Raw genomic sequence first — 23024 nt, 5'->3', positions numbered from 1 at the left:
TTCTAGACTGGGGATGATGCCATTCTGCAATACAAAGGACGTCCGGCGACAACAGCGAGAAACTGCAGTATAGATCAAGTGGGGGAGGCTCTCGCACACTTCACGTACACGCCTACGGTACTTTTCAAACCACGACACACGGCCACAGGGACATCTCTGTCTCTGCAGTGCTGTACGTGTTTGTTGCTCGTTTCTTTCGGTATTGTTAGTGAAATTACACTGATCATTTCTCTGATTTTCTATAATATTTCAAACCTGTGCAAGTTATACGACTAAAAATTACTAGTGGACCAAGATTACCGGTTTCCCGAAGGCGTTGCTCCAGATAACGAGAAACATTCTTATCGAAATGGCGCCTTTGAGAGTGCCGCGCAGCGTATGCAGCACCACCACCAGCAGTAGCTTGGTTATCGGATGCACCCAGCACCAAAAGCATATCAAAGTACTCGTCGTTTGTGTACTCCATCGGGAAGCCTCCCTACATAAACTTGACAGGACCAGTTTTTTGTGCACTGCGCGGTTGGTCGACGCATAAATGCAGTTTGCTGGATCCCACTGTCATGTGATGGCGTATTGTAATGAGACATTATGATGCCCTCCTTATAACCGACGAGAACTGGGGAACGAACTTCTAAAATTAAAAAAGGAATCTGGCGAGAATTCGAACCATAGCTCCGTGGTGGATGTGGGTTTGATGTCTCAGCTGGTACAGTAGTGCGGGATGATACATGTTCCTCCGGACCTTCTGATGCACAGTACGATGCGACAGTGTTGCCAACTCCTCGTTTTCATACACGTGTTGTCAAAATGCACCCGATCTGCCTTTGCTAGATAAACTTTTGCCTTGAACGTGGATGATGAACCGCATGCCAAACTCCAAGTGTGGCATTTTTTCTACACTCTATATGTATGGGAGTCAGATGTACTTCCTAAAGTCATTCTCACCCCTCTGTCCATTCCCTCCTCCTCCTCCTCCTCCTCCTCCTCCACATCCTCCCCCTTATGTCTATCTCCTCCTCCTCCTCCTCCCTCTTTCTGTCCTCCACATTTCCCCTCTCTATGTCCATCCCACCAGTTGTCCAGCTGCAGGATCTGTCAGGATAGTAGCTTCGATGACTATTTCGCACAGTTTTAATCTGCAAATGGGTTGGATTGCAAAGTTTTGGACAATTCAGATTTCGTAGCAGTATTCTAATCGTAAGCCGATAAGCACAAATACAACGTTCTTGTTTTCTGTAAAATTGATGGGGGGAGGGGGGGAGAAAACAACACATTGCTATGTATACAATTTCTGTTTAAAATTGCATATAAGGAGAAGGAATGTATTTGGGAGAAACAATTTGTCCAATAGTTTACATGCCCTGCTATTGTAGTTAAGACTAGAACTGTTGATATTTTTAAAAAATGTCGGCAATCCGACATATCGATATTTAAGAATTATCATTACCGGCTCCCGATATAGTGAAAAATTCGATATATTGACGGAAAAAATTCTCACGTGCCGGCCTATAAAAATATCGCCTGCACTTTGTAAATATGGTGGTAGGTTCCTAAGGGACCAAACTGCTGAGATCAGGGGTCCCTAGCCTTACACACTACTTAATCTGAATAAACCTAACTTACGCTAAGGACTTACAAGGGAGAACTCTAACCTCTGACGTGGTGGGCCGCGCGAACCGTGGCAAGGCGCCTGTAAATATACTGCCGGTTTTAGAGCTGTATATTTAAGTCGACCTCGGGGAAGATCAGTTTGGATTCCGTAGAAATGTTGGAATACGTGACGCAATACTGACCCTACGACTTATCATAGAAGAAAGGCAAACCTACGTTTCTAGCATTTGTAGACTTAGAGAAATGGCTCTGAGCACTATGGGACTTAACATCTGAGGTCATCAGTCCCCGAGAAATTAGAACTACTTAAACCTAACTAACCCAAGGACATCATACACATCCATGCCCGAGGCAGGATTCGACCTGCGACCGTAGCGGTCACGCGGTTCCAGACTGAAGGGCCTAGAACCGCACGGCCACACCGTCCGGCAGAATTAGAGAAAGCTTTTGACAATGTTGACTGGAATACTCTCTTCCAAATTCTGAAGGTGGCAGGGGTAAAATATAGGGAGCGAAAGGCTATTTACATTTTGTACAGAAACCAGATGGCAGTTATAAGAGTCGAGGGACATGAAAGGGAAGCAGTGGTTGGGAAGGGAGTGAGACAGGGTTGTAGCCTCTCCCCGATGTTATTCAATCTGTGTATTGAGCAAGCAGTAAAGGAAACAAAAGAAAAATTCGGAGTAGGTATTAAAATCCATGTAGAAGAAATAAAAACTTTTAGGTTCGCCGATGACGTTGTAATTCTGTCAGAGACAGCAAAGGACTTGGAAGAGCAGTTGAACGGAATGGACAGTGTCTTGAAAGGAGGGTATAAGATAAACATCAACAAAAGCAAAACGAGGATAATGGAATGTAGTCGAATTAAGTCGGGTGATGCTAAGGGAATTAGAGTAGGAAATGAGGCACTTAAAGCAGTAAAGGAGTTTTGCTATTTGGGGAGCAAAATAACTGAGGATGGTCGAAGTAGAGAGGATATAAAATGTAGACTGGCAATGGCAAGGAAAGCGTTTCTGAAGAAGAGAAATTTGTTAACATCGAGTATAGATTTAAGTGTCAGGAAGTCATTTCTGGAAGTATTTGTATGGAGTGTAGCCATGTATGGAAGTGACAAGAAGTGAATAGAAGCTTTCGAAATGTGGTGCTACAGAAGAATGCTGAAGATTAGATGGGTAGATCACATAACTAATGACGAGGTATTGAATAGAACTGGGGAGAAGAGAAATTTGTGGCACAACTAGACTAGAAGAAGGGATCGGTTGGTAGGACATGTTCTGAGGCATCAAGGGATCACAAATTTAGTATTGGAGGGCAGCGTGGAGGGTAAAAATCGTAGAGGGAGACCAAGAGATGAATACACTAAGCAGATTCAGAAGGATGTAGGCTGCAATAGGTACTGGGAGATGAAGAAGTAGGATAGAGTAGCATGGAGAGCTGCATCAAACCAGTCTCAGGACTGAAGACCACAACAACAACAACATAGCCGGCCGCGGTGGTCTCGCGGTTCTAGGCGCGCAGTCCGGAACCGTGCGACTGCTACGGTCGCAGGTTCGAATCCTGCCTCGGGCATGGATGTGTGTGATGTCCTTAGGTTAGTTAGGTTTAAGTAGTTCTAAGTTCTAGGGGACTGATGACCACAGCTGTTAAGTCCCATAGTGCTCAGAGCCATTTGAACCATTTTTTTTAACAACAACATATTTAACTATTGATTTTTTATTAGATGTTCTGTCCATGAATGAGCTAGCAGCCCGCTTATCTCCCTTCGAGCAAGAAATGGAAGGAAAACGACATGTTCCGCTTGGTGATAACCACTTTGCTAACAAAGGTAAAGCCGGCCGAAGTGGCCGTGCGGTTAAAGGCGCTGCAGTCTGGAACCGCAAGACCGCTACGGTCGCAGGTTCGAATCCTGCCTCGGGCATGGATGTTTGTGATGTCCTTAGGTTAGTTAGGTTTAACTAGTTCTAAGTTCTAGGGGACTAATGACCTCAGCAGTTGAGTCCCATAGTGCTCAGGCCATTTTTTGAACAAAGGTAAATGAATGTAAGTGGCACAATAAAAGGTGTCCGATGGTTCCGTCGTTCGGTTTTATCACATATCAGATTTTTCCGGAACACTTCATATTAACTCAACTTCCCCGTTTTTTCATGTCTGCCAACGCCAGCGACCTAGCAGTTGTAGAGTCAAAATTGTGTGGTGAAGCTCAACACTGTAGTTTCTATCGGTACCGCCGAGCGCCGATTACATTATTATTTCCCCTCTCACGTAAAGACCAATCTTGTTATTCATGTTTTCGTTCACCATTTTCAGAAACTGTTTTTGAAGAAAGCCGATGTGAAGTATAACAAACTAGTTGCGTTAAAAGTTGTTTTTTAACGTAACTGGCGTGCAATTTTTTCACATCGGAAATCTTGTTTTCCATTCACACCGTCACCACTAAGTACATTCGGAGTACTACTTTTGTGTCCCCTATACTTGCTTCACACAATCAAAGAGAAAGATTGGACGTGATGAAAGCTCAACAAATAGTAAGACTCCTTCACACAGTGAAAGTAAAATTATGTTCTACTACAACTTTAAAACAACAACTTAAAAATTATAAAATATAAAATAAAAATATCGGCACTCCATATTACCATTTAGATATGGGTATATCGATATATCGGGGGAATGTCTCACCGGGGTAGCGATACCTTTTTGGAAAAGATTTCGATGTATCGATATTTCATCATCTGTCCTAGTTAAAACAGACTGCCAGAAAGAAAACGAAACCGCACATTTTCACACAACAGTATTTTCTTTCTCGCAGTCGGTTTTAACACTTCTAGTGTTAAGTCATTTCCTCCAATTAGAGCGCTCAACGTCACAACCGAACCGTTGCAGTTGCCAAATTGCCATAACAATTGGTCATTACCCTTCCAATTCTTCGTCTAGCATCCTTTCTTGATGTGTTTGCATCGCTAATCATGGTCTGACACTTATTTCGTATTTCATGATAACAAAGCATACACACCAACACACAACAATGCTGATGAAATAACTTCATACACAGCACTGACCAAACGCTACTGGATAATTCCACGCAAGACGCGATTCAGCGTCGCACATACAGGTATCAGTCACAGAGATCGGCTTATGTTGGATAAGCTTTGAACGACATTACTTGAAACCGAATTTTTGAATGCTGGAATTCATCGTTGCAAATGGGCAACTACAGTCATAAATTTTCCTATTTGTCACACTGCTGTGTTATAGTGTAATGATTAACGTCACGGGTTAAATTTCGACCTCGCATTTAGAAGGTCGTAGGTTCAAGTCACCTCCAAAAGCATCGAAAGCTTTTTTTAATTTCTAAATCTAATCGAATGAGTTCAATTATTATTTTGGTTCAATTAATTGGTTTAAGTATATATTTTTTATTTCTAATCTTCACTGCATCAGTTACGTTATCGTTTGTATTTGCTCTTATTTTTCTTCCTATTTTTTTTCGGAGTCTGTGTCGACTATAATTTGCAACCAAGTGCCAACGAGGGGTGCTCATCGGTTGACAATGCGGTAGCTGGTGTAGCCAGTGTGAGGATGATTTCAGGTAACCGATGATAGCGAGAAATTACAGTTTGCTTTTAACGTTGAAACTGATTTTTCTTCTGTCTTGAGTTTGTTCGTAGAGGTTAGCTTTAATTGCCATAAATAAAGGGATTGTTATTTTATTTCTTCCACAGATCGCTGACCGCAGTTTTCTCGGTTGCGTCACGAGGGTAAAGTTGGCTTAGGACATTAGTTTAAATTCAGGGGTACATAACATGTTGTCTGCCACTGTTCAGTCAATGGTCACATAAAATCAGCTGCCGATAGAGCATCTCGCATTTTCGACATACCTCGCGGCGGCACTTCCAACACTGCTTCGCATTACACATTAACTACATCTGTGAAATGACCCGCCATGTTTGTGAGCCATCTGTAACCGAACGGTAGCCACAGCCGATGTGGACACACTGCAGCGCCAAGTGACAGACGTCAACTATCAAGTAATTTTAATCCGACTAATAGCGCATGGTGTAAAAATTTGATGTAAGCACATTTCAAGATTTTGCAAACAACATTTGCCTATTATATGTTGTGCATGGAAACACCAGAAGATGTGAGATTGATTATACACTCCTGGAAATTGAAATAAGAACACCGTGAATTCACTGTCCCAGGAAGGGGAAACTTTATTGACACATTCCTGGGGTCAGATACATCACATGATCACACTGACAGAACCACAGGCACATAGACACAGGCAACAGAGCATGCACAATGTCGGCACTAGTACAGTGTATATCCACCTTTCGCAGCAATGCAGGCTGCTATTCTCCCATGGAGACGATCGTAGAGATGCTGGATGTAGTCCTGTGGAACGGCTTGCCATGCCATTTCCACCTGGCGCCTCAGTTGGACCAGCGTTCGTGCTGGACGTGCAGACCACGTGAGACGACGCTTCATCCAGTCCCAAACATGCTCAATGGGGGATAGATCCGGAGGTCTTGCTGGCCAGGGTAGTTGACTTACACCTTCTAGAGCACGTTGGGTGGCACGGGATACATGCGGACGTGCATTCTCCTGTTGGAACAGCAAGTTCCCTTGCCGATCTAGGAATGGTAGAACTATGGGTTCGATGACGGTTTGGATGTACCGTGCACTATTCAGTGTCCCCTCGACGATCACCAGTGGTGTACGGCCAGTGTAGGAGATCGCTCCCCACACCATGATGCCGGGTGTTGGCCCTGTGTGCCTCGGTCGTATGCAGTCCTGATTGTGGCGCTCACCTGCACGGCGCCAAACACGCATACGACCATCATTGGCACCAAGGCAGAAGCGACTCTCATCGCTGAAGACGACACGTCTCCATTCGTTCCTCCATTCACGCCTGTCGCGACACCACTGGAGGCGGGCTGCACGATATTGGGGCGTGAGCGGAAGACGGCCTAACGGTGTGCGGGACCGTAGCCCAGCTTCATGGAGACGGTTGCGAATGGTCCTCGCCGATACCCCAGGAGCAACAGTGTCCCTAATTTGCTGGGAAGTGGCGGTGCGGTCCCCTACGGCACTGCGTAGGATCCTACGGTCTTGGCGTGCATCCGTGCGTCGCTGCGGTCCGGTCCCAGGTCGACGGACACGTGCACCTTCCGCCGACCACTGGCGACAACATCGATGTACTGTGGTGACCTCACGCCCCACTTGTTGAGCAATGCGGCGGTACGTCCACCCGGCCTCCCGCATGCCCACTATACGCCCTCGCTCAAAGTCCGTCAACTGCACATACGGTTCACGTCCACGCTGTCGCGGCATGCTACCAGTGTTAAAGACTGCGATGGAGCTCCGTATGCCACGGCAAACTGGCTGACACTGACGGCGGCGGTGCACAAATGCTGCGCAGCTAACGCCATTCGACGGCCAACACCGCGGTTCCTGGTGTGTCCGCTGTGCCGTGCGTGTGATCATTGCTTGTACAGCCCTCTCGCAGTGTCCGGAGCAAGTATGGTGGGTCTGACACACCGGTGTCAATGTGTTCTTTTTTCCATTTCCAGGAGTGTATAATTGTAAGACAGAGATTTAGAAACCAGATTTAAAACTAAGACATTTCGAGGGGCAGGAAACCGAGAAGCAGAGAGACCACCCGGGAATCGTCAGCCAACATCAAAGGTAAGTGTGGGGGAGTCTGTACTTTGCACGCAGAGCCAAAAGAAGGGGGCATTCAACCAAAATGTGGGCTACTGACTGGAAGGCTCCACAACCACAAAGTGGGGGTGGCTCATCACGCAAAAGAAAACCATGGCTCAGCCTGGTATGGCCAATGCGGAGACGACACAGTGTGGTCGAGTCCTTTCGGGAGAGGCGAAAGGAAGAACGCCACGGGCCTGGTGTCAACTTAATCGCACGAAGTTTATTAGACAGGGGAGTAGCCTCCCAAGAGTTGGCCCATGACTGTGCGAAGTGGGATTTGATGTGAAGCCGTAAATCCGCTGCAGGAGTGGTTACAGAAAACGGGGGGTAAGTGACTGCTCCCCCAGCCAAACGATCAGCGAGCTCATTACCCGGGATACCCAAATGGCCAGGGACCCAAAGGAAGTCAATGGAACAAGCAGCATGGTGAATATCAGCGAGATGGTCATGGATGGCAGAGACCAAGGGATGGCGCGAAAAACAGCAGTCAATAGCAAGAAGGCAACTCATTGAGTCCGTACATAACAAAACGCGGTTGTGTTGGGACTGTTTAATAAAGGTAAGGGCCTGGGAAATTGCCATCAATTCCGCAGTAAACACCCCACATGTAGGTGGCAGCAGATGATTTTCCATTCCAACAGAGGACGTGAAGGCATACCCCACATGATCAGCAGATTTAGAGCCATCAGTGTATAAAACAACAGCATCCCGAAACTCCCATAAAATTTGGCGGAAAAAGGAACGGAACACCATCAGGGGGATGGAATCTTTCGGACCTCGGCGGAGATCCCTCCGAATTCGAGGCCGAGGAACTAACCAGGAGGGGGGGGGGTAGAGAGGAGGGAGTGAGGAAGACAGGACAAAGAAGGAAGCTGAAAATCACGGCAAAGAGACGCAAGGCGGAGCCCAACCGGTAAACCCGCCCGTGGGCGGGAGTCGAGTGGGCGACGTCCATGGTCTGGGAACAGGATACAATAGGAAGGTTGAGTGGGAGAGGAACGGATAGCGAGTGCATAAGACACCAGAAGCTGGGACCGCCGAACAGAAAGGGGGGGGGGGGGGGGGAATCCCAGCTTCAACCAGGAGACTATCAACAGGGCTAGTAGGGAAGGCACCAGTGGCCAAACAGATACCACGATGGTGGACTGGATCCAGCACGTGCAGTGTGGAAGGAGCAGCTGAACCATAAAATTGACAACCATAGTCCAAGCAAGACAGAATTAGAGCACGATAAAGACGGAGAAGGAGGGAACGGTCCGCACCCCAAGAGGAGTGGGCAAGGAAGCGAAGGACATTGAGTTTATGGAAACATCCTACCTTCAGATGTCTGATATGGGGCAGCCAAGACAGCTTGTTGTCGAAAAGAAGACCCATGAAACGAAACTGTGGGACCACAGGCAATCGTTGTGCATCGAGATAGAGCTCTGGATCAGGGTGGATCGTAGTATGGCGACAGACGTGGACAACCCGCGATTTTAGACGAGAGAATTGAAACCCATGGGAGAGGGTCCATGCAGAGGCACGCCGTATAGCTCCCTGGAGCTGCCGCTCTGCAGATGCCATCGAGGAGGAACTAACCCAAATGCAGAAATCATCCACATACAGGGCAGGGGCGACCAAGGGACCGACAGAGGCCACAAGTCCATCGATAGCAATGAGGAAAAGAAGGACACTCAAGACAGAACCCTGTGGGATGCCCGTCTCCTGGGTCCGTGGAGAAATAAAAACAGTACCAACTCGAACTCTGAATGACCGATGGAACAGGAACTGGCGGATAAAAATCGGGAGTGGGCCCCAAAGACCCCACTGATGAAGAGTAAGTAAGATGTGATGGCGCCAGGACGTGTCATAGGCCTTGCGAAGGTCAAAAAACACTGCAACCAAATGGCGGCGCTGGGAAAAAGCCTGCCGAAATGCAGATTCCAAGCGAAGTAAATGATCGATTGGAGACCGTCCCTCTCGGAAGCCACACTGGTAAGGGGACAATAGATCCCGAGATTCGAGGACCCAATTGAGCCGACGGGCTACCATCCGTTCAAGTAACTTACAAACAACATTGGTCAGACTAATTGGCCGATAGCTGTCAACAGATAGGGGGTTCTTACCAGGCTTAAGGACAGGAACCACGATGCTATCCCTCCACTGAGAAGGGAAGTCACCCTGGAGCCAGATACGGTTAAACACCCGAAGAAGATGTTGCCATTGTGGAGCACTGAGATGTTGAAGCGATTATGAATGGAATCTGGGCCAGGGGCCATATCATAAGAAGATAGAGCAGAAAGAAATTCCCATTCAGTAAAAAGTTCGTTGTAAGATTCTGACTCACAAGGGGTAAAACATAAGGTGGAAGCTTCAGCCCGCTGTTTCTGGTGAAGGAAAGCAGCTGGATAGGAGGCTGATGCTGATGCCACTGCAAAATGGGTCGCAAGATGTTCTGCACGAACTAATGGGTCCGTACAAAGGCCATCTGGGAGGTGAAGGCTTGGGAGGGTGGACTGCCGATGGCAACCTTGGAGAGAGCGAAGTGTAGCCCATACCCGTGACAGAGGGACAGTAGAACTGAAGGAAGAAACAAATCGTTCCCAACATATCCGCTTGCTCTGTTTGATTAAATAACGGGCTTTAGCGCGGAGGCGTTTAAAGGTAGTAAGGCTGGCTACGAATGGGTGCCTCTTAAAGTGTTGCAAAGCTCGACGGCGATCACGGATGGCAATGGCAATGGCCGTACTCCACCACGGGACTTGCTGGCGACGAAATGGTCCAGATGAGCGCGGGACAGCAAGGCTAGCAGCACGAACAATCGCGTCAGACACGTCACGTAAGACGTCATCAATACAACCCGACAAAGGGGGAGAAAACACGACCTGTGCAGTGTATAGAGGCCAATCGGCGCGTTGGAAAGATCAACGAGGTAACATGACCATCGGCGAGAGGGAAGGAGAGAGAGAGAGAGAGCGAGAGAATCAACGGGAAATGGTCACTATCACAAAGGTCGTCGTGTGGCGACCAGTGTAATGAAGGGAGGAGAGAGGGAGAAGAAAGAGAAAGATCAATGGCAGAAAAGGTACCATGACCGGCACTGAAATGAATAGGGGAGCCATCATTAAGAAGACAAGTCGTGGTCTGCAATAAACTGGTCTATGAGAAGACCTCGTCTAGATGGAAAGGCACTGCCCCACAAGGGACGATGAGCATTAAAATCCCCAAGGAGGAGGAAGGGAGGAGGAAGTTGCTGAAGAAGGGCAGTTAAGGCGGCAGGTGTAAGAGCCCTGTTAGGAGGGAGATAAAGATTGCAAACCATGACCTCAGAGTCTAAGTGGACCCTAACAGCAACCGCTTCCAATGTAGTTTGAAGAGGAATCCACGTGCTAGCAATGTCTGTACGGACCAACGTACAAACGCCACCAGAAGCCCGCAGGGGTCCGACCCGATTTCGACAGAAAACACGGAACCCACGGAGGGTCGGTGAGTGACCATCAGTAAAATGAGATTCCTGTAGAACCACACAAGCTGCAGAGTAAGACGAAAGAAGGGATTTCAATTCCGGAAGGTGACGATAGTATCCATTACAATTCCATTGGAGAACCACAGAACGATGATTTAAACGGGGGCTGAACATGCTAAAGCCAGTCATACCGCCGGGTCCCCACCCGTCACCGACAAGGAGGGGGCGACATCCATGAACGACAGGTCAGAATCCGGTTGTTAAGTCGGGGATGGGACCTCCGGTGACACCAGAGGCTCTTTGTCCCGGGACTTATGTTTCTTCCTCTTCTCAGGCTGAGATCGAGGAGGGCTGTGTTGCATAAAGGAGCCAGCTGCAGCAAGATCGGGAACAGAAAGAGACTGGGTGACCTGGGGGACGACAGACCGCGGCTCTCGCGGTCGTCACGTGGCAGCAGACCTTTGGCCTGGAAGGTTCCGAGAAGGGGCATCCAGGGAGAGGCGCCCTTGACCGGCAGACGCCGAAGGAGTGGAACACTTCTCCAGCTGGGGAGGGGGAGCAGCCCCCAGAGAAGGTGTGGGAGCTGCAGGGGAGGGGGGGAGGGGAGGGGTCTGGGATGGGGGAAGGAAGGGGGAGGAAGGGGTGAAGATGTAACCAAAGCGTAACTAGATGTCATGGACACAGGGTGAAGACGTGTATACTTCTCACGGGCCTGTGTGTAGGTTAAACGATCGAGGGACTTTTACTCCTGTATCTTCTTTTCTTTCTTATATACTGGGCAATCTGGTGAACGTGGAGAATGACTGCCTGGACAATTTACACACACAGGAGGGGGAACACAGGGACTCCCCTCATGGAGTGGACGTCCACAGTCACCACAGAGGGGGGCCTGTGAACAGCGGGAAGACGTGTGTCCAAAACTCAAGCACTTAAAACACCTCATTTGAGGTGGGATGTATGGCTTCACATCACTTCGATAAACCATAATCTTAACTTTCTCAGGGAGGGTATCCCCTTCAAAGGCCAGGATAAAGGTACCAGTATCAATGCAATTGTCCTTAGGACCCTTCTGAACACGCCGAACAAAGTGAACACCCCGCTGTCTGAGATTTTCAAGTTCCTCATCAGTTTGAAGGATGAGGTCCCTGTGAAAAATCACACCTTGAACCATATTTAGAGACTGGTGGGGGGTAATGGACATAGGAATTGTGCCAAGGTGGGTACAGGCACGAAGGGCCGCAGATTGGGCAGCTGAAGCAGTTTTGATCAGCAACGAACCCGACCGCATCTTGTCTTCAATGTGTTCCACAATGAATAAAGTTTTGGTATTGGTGAAAGTATCCCCATCAGTCCTGGTGCAAACTAGATAACGGGGGAAAGGTTTCGCCCCTGGCCGACGGGCCTGACCCTCTTCCCAGGGGGTAGCCATGGAAGGGAAGGCCGAAGGGGCAAGAGAAGCAGCACTCTAAGAATCAGTTCCACACAGAGACGGCCGCAGAAGAACGGCCAGAGTTCTTGACCCATATGCGTTTCATTTGTATAGTGTCCGCCCTGATACCACCCACTCCGATCAGGGGCTCTCCTCACGGGCGCCACCCAGCCACATCAAGGGCCGTATGGCACGGCGGCCATTGCCGGGAGTTCCAATGCTCCAGGATGACGAGCAACCACTCCAAGGCATGCATGAGGAGGTCACAGCTCAGGTATCAGAAGTGTGATCCCTGTGTGTTCAGGGGGCTCAACCAAAAGGGTACATAGCGACCCCACCACACGGGCTGGCTACCATGCTGGCTATGCACCCTAGCATCAGACAACGACGTGAAAAAAAAGGTGGAATGTACTGAGAGGGCACACGTCGGAGACACTAGGTAAGGTGCTCTTCCCCAAATGGCTCACACTACGGAGGAGAAATTTAGGAATGGAGGTCAAACCCCAGAGGGGTACCAGGGAATGCCAAAAGGAGGAGGTGATTACGCAACAAAGCCAAATTGTAAAACCAACAGAACCAGGAGGATAGCGGGGACCAACATAAGCAAGGACACCAAGAGAGGGAGAGGAGAGGGCGAGGGGAAGGAAATGCAGCCCTGGAGAGAAAGAAGGCTGCAATAGCTCGGGGCCCCGTGCTCGCCACGCACGTATCCACAAAAGAGTTGTGGACCCCCTGGGGGAAGAGGTTGTTGAGAGCTTCTGAAGGAGAGCTAAGCAAAGATTGGCTAGAACGGGAAAAAGGAATCAGTAGAAGGCGAATGGATAGCTTTGAGAGATGAAACAATGAAGCCAGCAGAACAAATAGGTAAAAAGACAAGGCCTAGTGGAAATCCTTGGATAACACAAGATATGTTGAATGTAACTGATGAAAGGAGACATTTTAAGAATGTAGCAAATGAAGCAGGCATAAGGTAATACAAACATTTAAACAATGAGATTGACAGGAAGTGCAAAATTGCTAAGCAAGAATGGCTAGAGGATAAATCTAAGGATTTAGAAGCATATTTCACCAGGGGAAAGAGACAGATATCGCCCAGAGGAAAATTAAAGAGGTCTTTGGAGAAAAGAGAAGCTGTTGCATGAATATCAAGAGTTCACATGGAAAACCAGTACCAAGCAAAGAAGGGAAAGCTGAAAGATGGAATAATTACATAGAGGGCCTATACAAAGGAGATGAACTTAAACTCAGCATTTGTAAATTTGGTATATAGTCTTCGAAATTATGAAGATATCTAGGGTAACATACAGAGAGCGAAAGGCTACTTTACAGAAACCAGCCAGGAGTTTTAAGAGTCCAGGGCCATGAAAGGAAAGCAGTGGTTGAGAAGGAAGTAGAGAAGGTTGTAGTCTCTCCTCAATGTCATTCAATCTGTACATTGAGCACACAGTAAAGGAAACCAAATACGAATAGCAATTACTGTTCAGGGAAAAGAAGAAAAAAATCTTGAGGTTTGCCGATCACATAGTAATTCTGGTAGAGATAGTAAAGGATTTAGAAGAGCGGTTGCACGGAGTGGACAGTGTCTTGAGAGGAGGATATATCATAAACAACAGCAAAACATTGATAAAGTAATGTAGTCGAATGAATTAAATCAAGCAATGCTGAGTGAATTAGACTAGAAAACGAGACACTAAAAGTAGTGGATGAGTTTTTTTATTTGAGCAGCAACATAACTGATGATGACCAAAGCAGGGAGGATATGAAACGTAGATTAGCAAAGGCATGAAAGGCGTTTCTGAAGAAGAGGAATTTGTTAACATCGAATGTAGATTTAAGTGTTAGGAAGTCTTTTCTGAAGGTATTTATCTGAAGTGTAAACATGTGTGGAAGTGAAAGATGGACGATAAACAGTTTAGACAAGAAGAGAAAGAGACTTTTGAATTGGTGCTACAGAAGTATGCTGAAGATTAGATGGGTAGATCATGTAAGTTAATGAAAACGTGTTGTATAAACTGGAGAAACAAGAAATTTGTGGCACAAACTGAGTAAAAGAAGAAATTGGTTGATAGAATACATTCTGAGATATCAAGAGATCACCAATTTAGTATGGGAGGGAAATGTGATGGGTAAAAATTGTACAGGGTGACCAAGAGATAAATACATTAAGGAGGTCGAAAAGGATGTTGGTTGCAGCTATTATTCGGAGATGAAGAGGCTTGCACAGGAAAAAGTAGCATGGGGATCTGCATCAAACCAAACTTCGGACTCAAGACCACAATAACATTTATTCATATATTACATACATTAAAAAATAATTAGCCTGTATCTGTCGAAATCTATATTATAGTATTGTGGAAAAACTATGAGTGAATTTGTTAAGAACTTTCCGAGTTTATTAGAAATAACAGTTTCCATAAATGTATTATACTAGCTGAAAAATCTGGCATTGCCCAATTTTCTATTACAAACAGAAACAAAGATGAACTGCGTTTGTGTTAAATAACGAGTTCATTCATATAGGAGTATAGATAAAGTAGGCAATGTTACTGTGAATGAACATAGTGGCGTTTATACCAGAGGATTTCAAAATACTACATCCACAGGTGACAAATGCTAGCTGAGCACAAGACCTGCTCTGAAAACGAGTGCCTCAAAGGCCATTGATAAATATTCAGACCATTTTCACTCTACCGATATCTCAAGCCTACCGATTTAGAAACAAAAAATTGATACTCAAATTTATTAGAGAAACTGAAAATTTCGTAATTAACTGTCTACAGCTGTTAAATAATTTGGAGAAAGCAATTTATGCCATCAGCTATACAATTTTATGTTTTTCTCTACCAGCTTCGATTATCACAGCCATCTTTAAGGAGAAAAACATTCTTACAATTATCGTCAAGGATTAAAAACATTGTAAATCAATTGATTGTACATTATTAGTGTACAATGTTTTTTTCTCCTTGAAGATGAGTGTAACAATCGAAACCGGCAGAGAATAAACATAAAATTGAACAGCTGATGGCACAAATATGGTTTTTCCAAATTATTGTGAATATATTAATATCAGTACAACCTATACGAGGTGAGTTGTCTGTTCTTTCAGATGCACGCTAAACCCGAACTCTTGCGGGAATCTGATGAAATTGAGAGCAATGAGGATAATGAACAGTGGACACTATCTACCTCGTGTGCGGCAAGATGAGAAATTGGGGCTGAATGGGAGGCGTGTTCGGATGCCGAAGCTGTAAGGGCAATCGCTCGCGTAAAGCGGGAAATTCGGCTTCGAGTTCCGGCACGGACAAATCTTCTCTCGTAGCCACTGGATTTATTTCAGTGCCCAGTTGCGGGTGATATCAGTGTTTCACTTACGTCATCAACACAGTCGCTTGTTTTCACTAAATAAACAGCATTTAAGACGAACGGTATATATGTTTACCAGTGTTACTTAGAGGTTTAAATCCGGAGAGTAGTATGTCGCGCAGATTGTCTCGCGCGCGGCAGAGCGCAGTGGTTACTGTGGATTCTGGCCGCGAAACCACGGAAGATCCGCGGCGCGGACTATAGTAATGTTTCAGTGTCCGTGTTGTCAGCGTGAAACAAATTACAAACTTAGTTGCCGTTGTTGTGGTCTCCAGCCGGAGAGTGGTTTAGTGCATCTCTCCACGCCAGCCGCGCGGAGTGGCCGCGCGGTTAGAGGCGCCATGCCACTGATTGCGCGGCCCCTCCCGCCGGAGGTTCGAGTCCTCGCACGGGCATGGGTGTGTGTGTTGTTCTTAGCATAAGTTAGTTCAAGCAGTGTGTAAGTCTAAGGGCCGATGGCCTCAGCAGTTTGGTTCCATAGAAATTCACACACATTCTCCACGCTAGTCTGTCCTGTACAAACATCTTTATCTCTGCATAACTACTGAAACGTACATCCCTTTGCAGTTTTTACACCCCGCACTGCTCTCCATTACCAATCTGATAATTCCTTGATGCTTCTGACGTACTCTATCAACCATTCCCTTTCTCAGTCAAGTCGTCCCAAAAAATTATTTCTCCACAATTTGATTCAGTACGTAGCTCTTGATTAGTTATCCGACATACCCACCTAATCTTCTGGAGCACTATATTTAAGAAGCTTCTATTCTCTTCTCACCAGAGCTGTTTATCGTCCGTGTTACACTTTCGAACAAGGATACACTCCACACAAATACCTTCAGGAAATACTTCCTAACATTTAAATTGATATTTTGTGTCAACAAACGTCTATTTTTCGAAATGATTTTCCTGCTATTACCACTCTACCTTTCTCTACTTCGGCCATCATGGATTATTGTGCTGCCCAAATAGAAGAGCTCATCTATTACTTTTGGTGTCTCATTTCCTAATCTAATTCCCTGAAATCCTTTGCCGTCTCAAAGAATTACAGTTTCATCGGCAAAACTCAGTTTTTATTTCTTCTACCTAAACTTTAATTCCTACTCCAAATTTCTCGTTGGTTTCTTTCGCTGCTTACTCAGTGTGCAGACTGAATAACATCGGGGGGCACGTTTCAAAGATCCCACTCCATCCTCAACTGCTGCTTTCCTTTCATGTTCTTCTATCCTTATATCTGCATCTGTCTTCTATACAAGTGCTATATAACATGTCGTTTCCTGTATTTTGTACCTGCTACCATCGGAATTTCAGAGAATGTATTCCAATCAATATTGTCAAAAACTTTCTCTGAATCTACAAATGATATGAGGATAAGTTGTCCTTTTTGCAACCTATCTTCTAAGATAAGTCATAGGGTTGGTATTGCGGCCACGAACATCTGACTGATATGTCGAGTGTATCCAAAATTTGTTCACACGGAGCCCTCTGAAGGCCACAAGACGAGCAGGCCAGGAATTTCAGCTTCCTCAAACAACGGTGGGGCGTGTTCTGAAACGACGCCTCCATATGAAGCCTTACAAGGTGCAATCATCGCAGTTTCGTCCCGGTGACCATAGCAGAAGGTACAAATTTTGCATTTCTGTTCTCCGGGATATGACAGAGGAAACGTTTTCCGAACGACTCATCTTTCCGGAGAAATAGACGTTTCATATATCGTATAAAGTAAACCGCCGTGATGTAATAACCAGGTCACAAAACCCTGGCGTCGTCGTCGAACATGAAAGAGGCTGAACGCAATTGAATGTGTTTTGTACCGTTTCTATTCACGAAGTTGATGGACCTTTCTTTTCTGAGGTGAAAACTGTGACAGGAATGTCATACCTGGACATATTGCAAAATTTGTTGGTCCCTCAACTTCATGAAGACTCCAATGATGTCTTTTTTTTTTTTTTTTTTTTTTTTTTTTTTTTTTTTGCATGATGACGCCCTGCCTCACTTTCACCTTGAGGTGCGGCGCTATGTAAACATCATCATCCCACACATTTAGGTTGGAAGAGGTGGACAATATGATTTAGTCATTACGTTTGACCTCCCTGATCACCAGACCTCACACCTTGCGATTTGTTTTTCTGTGGGGCACATAAAAGACTGAGTCTTTCTTCCACTTATGGCAACTACTCTTCAAGAGCAGAGACGTCGAATTATTGAAGCTGTCGATTCAATGAATAGGGACCAGTTGATTAGTGCGTGGAATGAAATGGACTACCGTTTAGATGTTTCTCTAGCAACGCATGGTGCTCATGTTGACCTATGGTATAGTCGCCTGTGCTAACGTAAATCTTTGAACCTTCCTCTATCCAGTGACATGCGCACTGTGTTACTTTTCTATCTTTAGCGTTGTTGTTGTTGTTGTTGTTGTTGTGGTGGTGGTGGTCTTCAGTCCAGAGGCTGGTTTGATGCAGCCTTCCATGCTACTTTATCCTCTGCAAACTTCTTAATCTCCGAGTAATTGCTGCAACCTACATGCTTCTGGATCTGCTTAATGTATTCATCTCTTGGTCTCCCTCTACGATTTTTACACTCCACGCTGCCCTCCAGTACTAAATTGGTGATCCCTTGATGCTTCAGAACGTGTCCTACCAACCGATCCGTTCTTCTAGTCAAGTTGTGCCACAAATTCCTCTTCACCCCTATTCTATCCAGTACCTCCTAATTAGTTACATGCTCTACCCACCTAATCTTCAGCATTCTTCTGTAGCACCACATTTCGAAAGCTTCTATTCTCTTCTTGTGTACGTTGTTTATCGTCCATGTTTTACTTCCACACATGGCTAAACTCAATACGAATATTTTCTGAAAAGACTTCCTGACACTTAAATTTATGCTCCATGTTAACAAATTTTTCTTCTTCAGAAATGCTTTTCTTGCCGTTGCCAGTATGCATTCTATATCCTCCCTACTTCGACCGTATCAGTTATTTTGCTTCCCAAATAGTAAAACTCTTTTACTACTTTAAGTGTCTTATTTCCTAATCTAATTCTCTCAGCATCACCTGAATTAATTCGACTACATTCCATTGCTTTTGTTAAAGTTCATCTTATATCCCCCTTTCAAGACACCATCCATTCCGTTCAACTGCTCTTCCAAGTCATTTGCCAATGACACTATAATTCTGTCAGAGATGGCAAACCTCAAAGTCTTTATTTTTTCTCCGTGGACTGTAATTCCTACTCAAAATCTTTCTTTTGTTTCCTTTACTGTTTGTTGTATATACAGATTGAATGGCATCGGGGATAGGCTACAATCCTTGTCAACCACTGCTTCCCTTTCATGCCCTCGACACTTGTAACTGTCATCTGGTTTCTGTCCAAATTGTAAATAGCCTTTCGCTCCCTGTATTTTACCCCTGCCATTTTCAGAATTTGAAAGAGAGTGTTCCAGGCAACACTGTCAAAAGCTTTCTCTAAGTCTACAAATGCTAGAAACGTAGGTTTGTCTTTCCTTAATCTGTCGTCTAAGATAAGCCATAGGGTCAGTGTAGCCTCAAGTGTTCCAGCATTTCTACGGAATCCAAACTGATCTTCCCCGAGGTCGGCTTCCACGAGTTATTCCATTCATCTGTAAGGAATTCGTGTTAGTATTTTGCAGCCGTGACTTATTAAACTGATAGTTCGGTAATTTTCACATCTGTCAACACTTGCTTTCTTTGGGATTGGAATTATTATATTCTTCTTGAAGTCTGAAGGTATTTCGCCTGTCTCATATATCTTGCTCACCAGATGGTAGAGTTTTGTCAGGACTGGCTCTCCCAAGGCCGTCAGTAGTTCTAATGGAATATTACCTACTCCCGGGGCCTTGTTTAGACTTAGGTCTTTTAGTGTTCTGTCAAATTCTTCCGCAGCGTCATACCTCCCATTTCATCTTCACCTACGCCCTCTTCCATTTCCATAATATTACCCTCAAGTACATCGCCCTTGTATAGACCCTCTATATACTCCTTCCACCTTTCTGCTTTCCCCTCTTTGCTTAGAACTGGGTTTCCATCTGAGCTCTTGATATTCATACAAGTGGCTATCTTTTCTCCAAAGGTCTCTTTAATTTTCCTGTAGGCTGTATCTATCTTACCCCTAGTGAGATAAGCCTCTACATCCTTACATTTGTCCTCTAGCCATCACTGCTTAGCCATTTTGCACTTCCTGTCGATCTCATTTTTGAGACGTTTGTATTCCTTTTCGCCTGCTTCATTTACTGTATTTTTTATATTTTCTCCTTTCATCAATTAAATTCAGCATCTCTTGTGTTACCCAAGGATTTCTACTAGTCCTCGTCTTTTTACCTGTTTGATCCTCTGCTGCCTTCACTATTTCAGCTCTCAAAGCTACCCATTCTTCTTCTACAGTATTTCTTTCCCCTGTTCTTGTCAATCGTTCCCTAATGCTCTATCTGAAACTCTCTACAACCTGGTTCTTTCAGTTTATCCAGGGCCCATCTCCTTAAATTCCTACCTTTTCTGAAGTTTCTTCAGTTTTAATACCTCTATCTTTCATAGTTTGTCTGTGATCAACAGCTGTTTCAGAATCACCCTGTAGAATATCCACAGCATTTAATATTTCCTTTCGGTGACTAAACAGGTTGTCAGGAGGGTGTAATGTCTGGCATTCGCTCCGTAACTGCGAATATTCTGCAGGCGTGCAGTTGGTGGGAGAGGCGCGTGGGGTAGCTACCGCCCTGCAGTCTGCGCGGAGGCGAGTCACGCAGGGGTGGAATGCGCGTTGCTCTTTGTCCGCGACCCTCCCCAACCCTCGCGAATGTAATCCCCATGGTGGATGGCGGAGGGCGCCGTTTGCTGGGGCCACAGGCGGCGATAAAACGGCAGTGCGAGGGAGATCGAGCGGATGCTTGGGGCGCCAATTTCCGTCAGACGGAGGGACGCTGCAGAAGCAACTAATACGGCCTTGTAGCTCAGACCAAAACAGAAATGCTACCCTTCAGAATAGCACTCCTACCACATTATGAGGATTCCGCCTGCAGCAAAACACAATAACTTGCTTCTCTCAGCTTAATCAGACTTGTTTCGGGGATGTTTTTGCGTGTCTTTCTCTTCTTGTTGTTCCTTCATACTTTTTTCTTCTGTTTTTTGATTAGTTTTTTTGCGTCATCAGTCTTCCGACTGGTTTGATGCGGGCCGCCACGAATTCCTCTCCCGTGCCAATACCATCCTCTCAGAGTAGTACTTGCAACCTAAGTCCTCAATTATTCGCTGGATGTATTCCAATCTCTTTCTTCTTCTATAGTTTATACCCTCTAAAACTCCCTCTAGTGCCATAGGTGTTATTCCGCGATGTCTTAACAGATGTACTACCATCCCGTCCCCTCTTGCCAGTGATTTCCACATATTCCTTTCCTAGGCGATTCTGCAGCACCACATCTCAAATGCTTGAATTCTCTTGTGTTCCGGTTCCCCTGCTGTCTATGTTTCACTACCATACAAGGCTGTGCTACAAACAATTAAGGACTATGTTTGCTACTAATAAACTTCTCTTGGCCAGGTTTAACTAGCTACGAATATTTTATTAGTTTCGAGAGACAGATGATAATTCGAGCGCTGATGAACTGTATACTGAATTTACTGTAACTTGTTGAAACAGTTTATTGTCAGCGATTCAGTTTATTTTCATGTAATTCGCCTATTATTACTTCTCCAACTGTCTACACTATGGCGTCTGCTTTCGTTTAAGTATGGGCACCAAGAGTTTTCATCTGTCTCTTTCTTCAGCTTAAACCACAAGTGAACCTCCAACAGCATGAATGATGTGGGTGCTCAAGTGCGCTGCTAATCGATGACAAAAAAACATGCGAAAGCAAACAACACGATCACTGCCGTATACAGACCTGGATTAATTTACGTCTCAGAAGGGGGGGGGGGGGTGTTTATGTAGTATCACATGTTACACCGCCAACAGATGGTTTCTCTTTATTGTACTTTACAGTACATTTAAGACATGCAGTCACAATGCTTTAATTCCTTCCCATCTCGAAAAAATTTACGCACTCAATTTTAATTTGTTTGTGGGTACACGCCCAACCATAACCGGGCAAGGTAATGCTGGGTATTTTCTGGGGCTGTCATGGTCCGGTGCTAAGGGAAACCTGTCACACGAGCACACTAGCGAAATTTCTTAATGAAGTTATGGGAGGCTGTCAAGACGAACCGTTGCGAAAAGCTGTCCAAGAAGGTGTTTTTGGTTCACGACAACATTTCAGATCATTCTGCACACGACACAGCACCTGCTGCGTCTTTGGGCTATCAAAATTTTCGGTTTTACTGCCCGGAGCTTGTTTCCTTGGAGGGATGACCAAGCATCCCACCACAACGACACAAGCCTCTTACAGACATCCCCACGAACGTCAGATGACGGGACACAATGGGAGGCTGGCCGAGGCAGGAGGACTGCAGCCTTGGCTGCAGCATCCGCAGCCTCATTCCCAGGCACTCCTACATGTCCGGGAACCCACAGAAAGCTGACAGGAGAACCATTATCAGCGAAAGAATGGAGGGACTGCTGTATCCGTTGAATCAAGGGATGGACCGGATAGGGAGCTCCAAGGCTCTGAAGAGCACTGAGTGAGTCAGAGCAGAGTACATACGATGAATGGCGGTGGCGGCGGGCATACTGAACGGCCTGATGGAGAGCAAAAAGCTCGGCCGTAAAGCTCGAACATTGGTCGAGGAGCCGGTATTTAAAGGTGGCGGCCCCGATGACAAAGGCACAGCCGACACCATCGTCAGTTTTGGAGCCATCGGTGTAAATAAAGGTGTGACCGGCAAGTCGAGCACGAAGTTCGACAAACAGTGAGCAATACACTGCAGCCGGAGTACCCTCCTTTGGGAGTGAGCTGAGGTCGAGATAAATATGAACCGGAGCCTGGAGCCAAGGTTGTGTCGGGCTCTCACCCTCTCTGAAGGTGGTAGGGAGGGCAAAATCCAATTGTCGAAGCAGGCGACGGAAGCGGACTCCGGGGGGCAGCAGGGTAGACACATACAACCCGTACTGACGGTCGAGAGAATCGGCGAAGAAGGACTGGTAAGAGGGGTGGTCGGGCATAGACAACAGCCGGCAGGCATAACGACACAGCAGTACGTCGCGCCGGTAGGTCAATGGTAATTCGGCAGCTTCAGCATAAAGACTCTCGACAGGACTAGTGTAGAAGGCTCCGGTCACAAGACGTAACCCCCGATGGTGGATGGAGTTGAGACGGCGTAAGAGGGATGGCCGAGCAGACGAGTAGACAAAGCTCCCATAATCCAGCTTCGATCGGACTATGGACCGATACAAGCGAAGCAGGACAGTGCGATCCGCTCCCCAAGATGAACCTCTAAGAACTCTGAGGACATTAAGGGAACGTGTACAACGGGCCGCCAAATAAGACATGCGGAGACCAACACAGTTTCCTGTTCAACGTGAGCCC

This window comes from Schistocerca nitens, chromosome 2, assembly GCF_023898315.1.
Source record: "Schistocerca nitens isolate TAMUIC-IGC-003100 chromosome 2, iqSchNite1.1, whole genome shotgun sequence".
Taxonomy (NCBI): Eukaryota; Metazoa; Arthropoda; class Insecta; order Orthoptera; family Acrididae; genus Schistocerca; species Schistocerca nitens.
The sequence above is the reverse complement of the archived record's forward strand: the minus strand, read 5'-3'. Positions refer to the sequence as shown.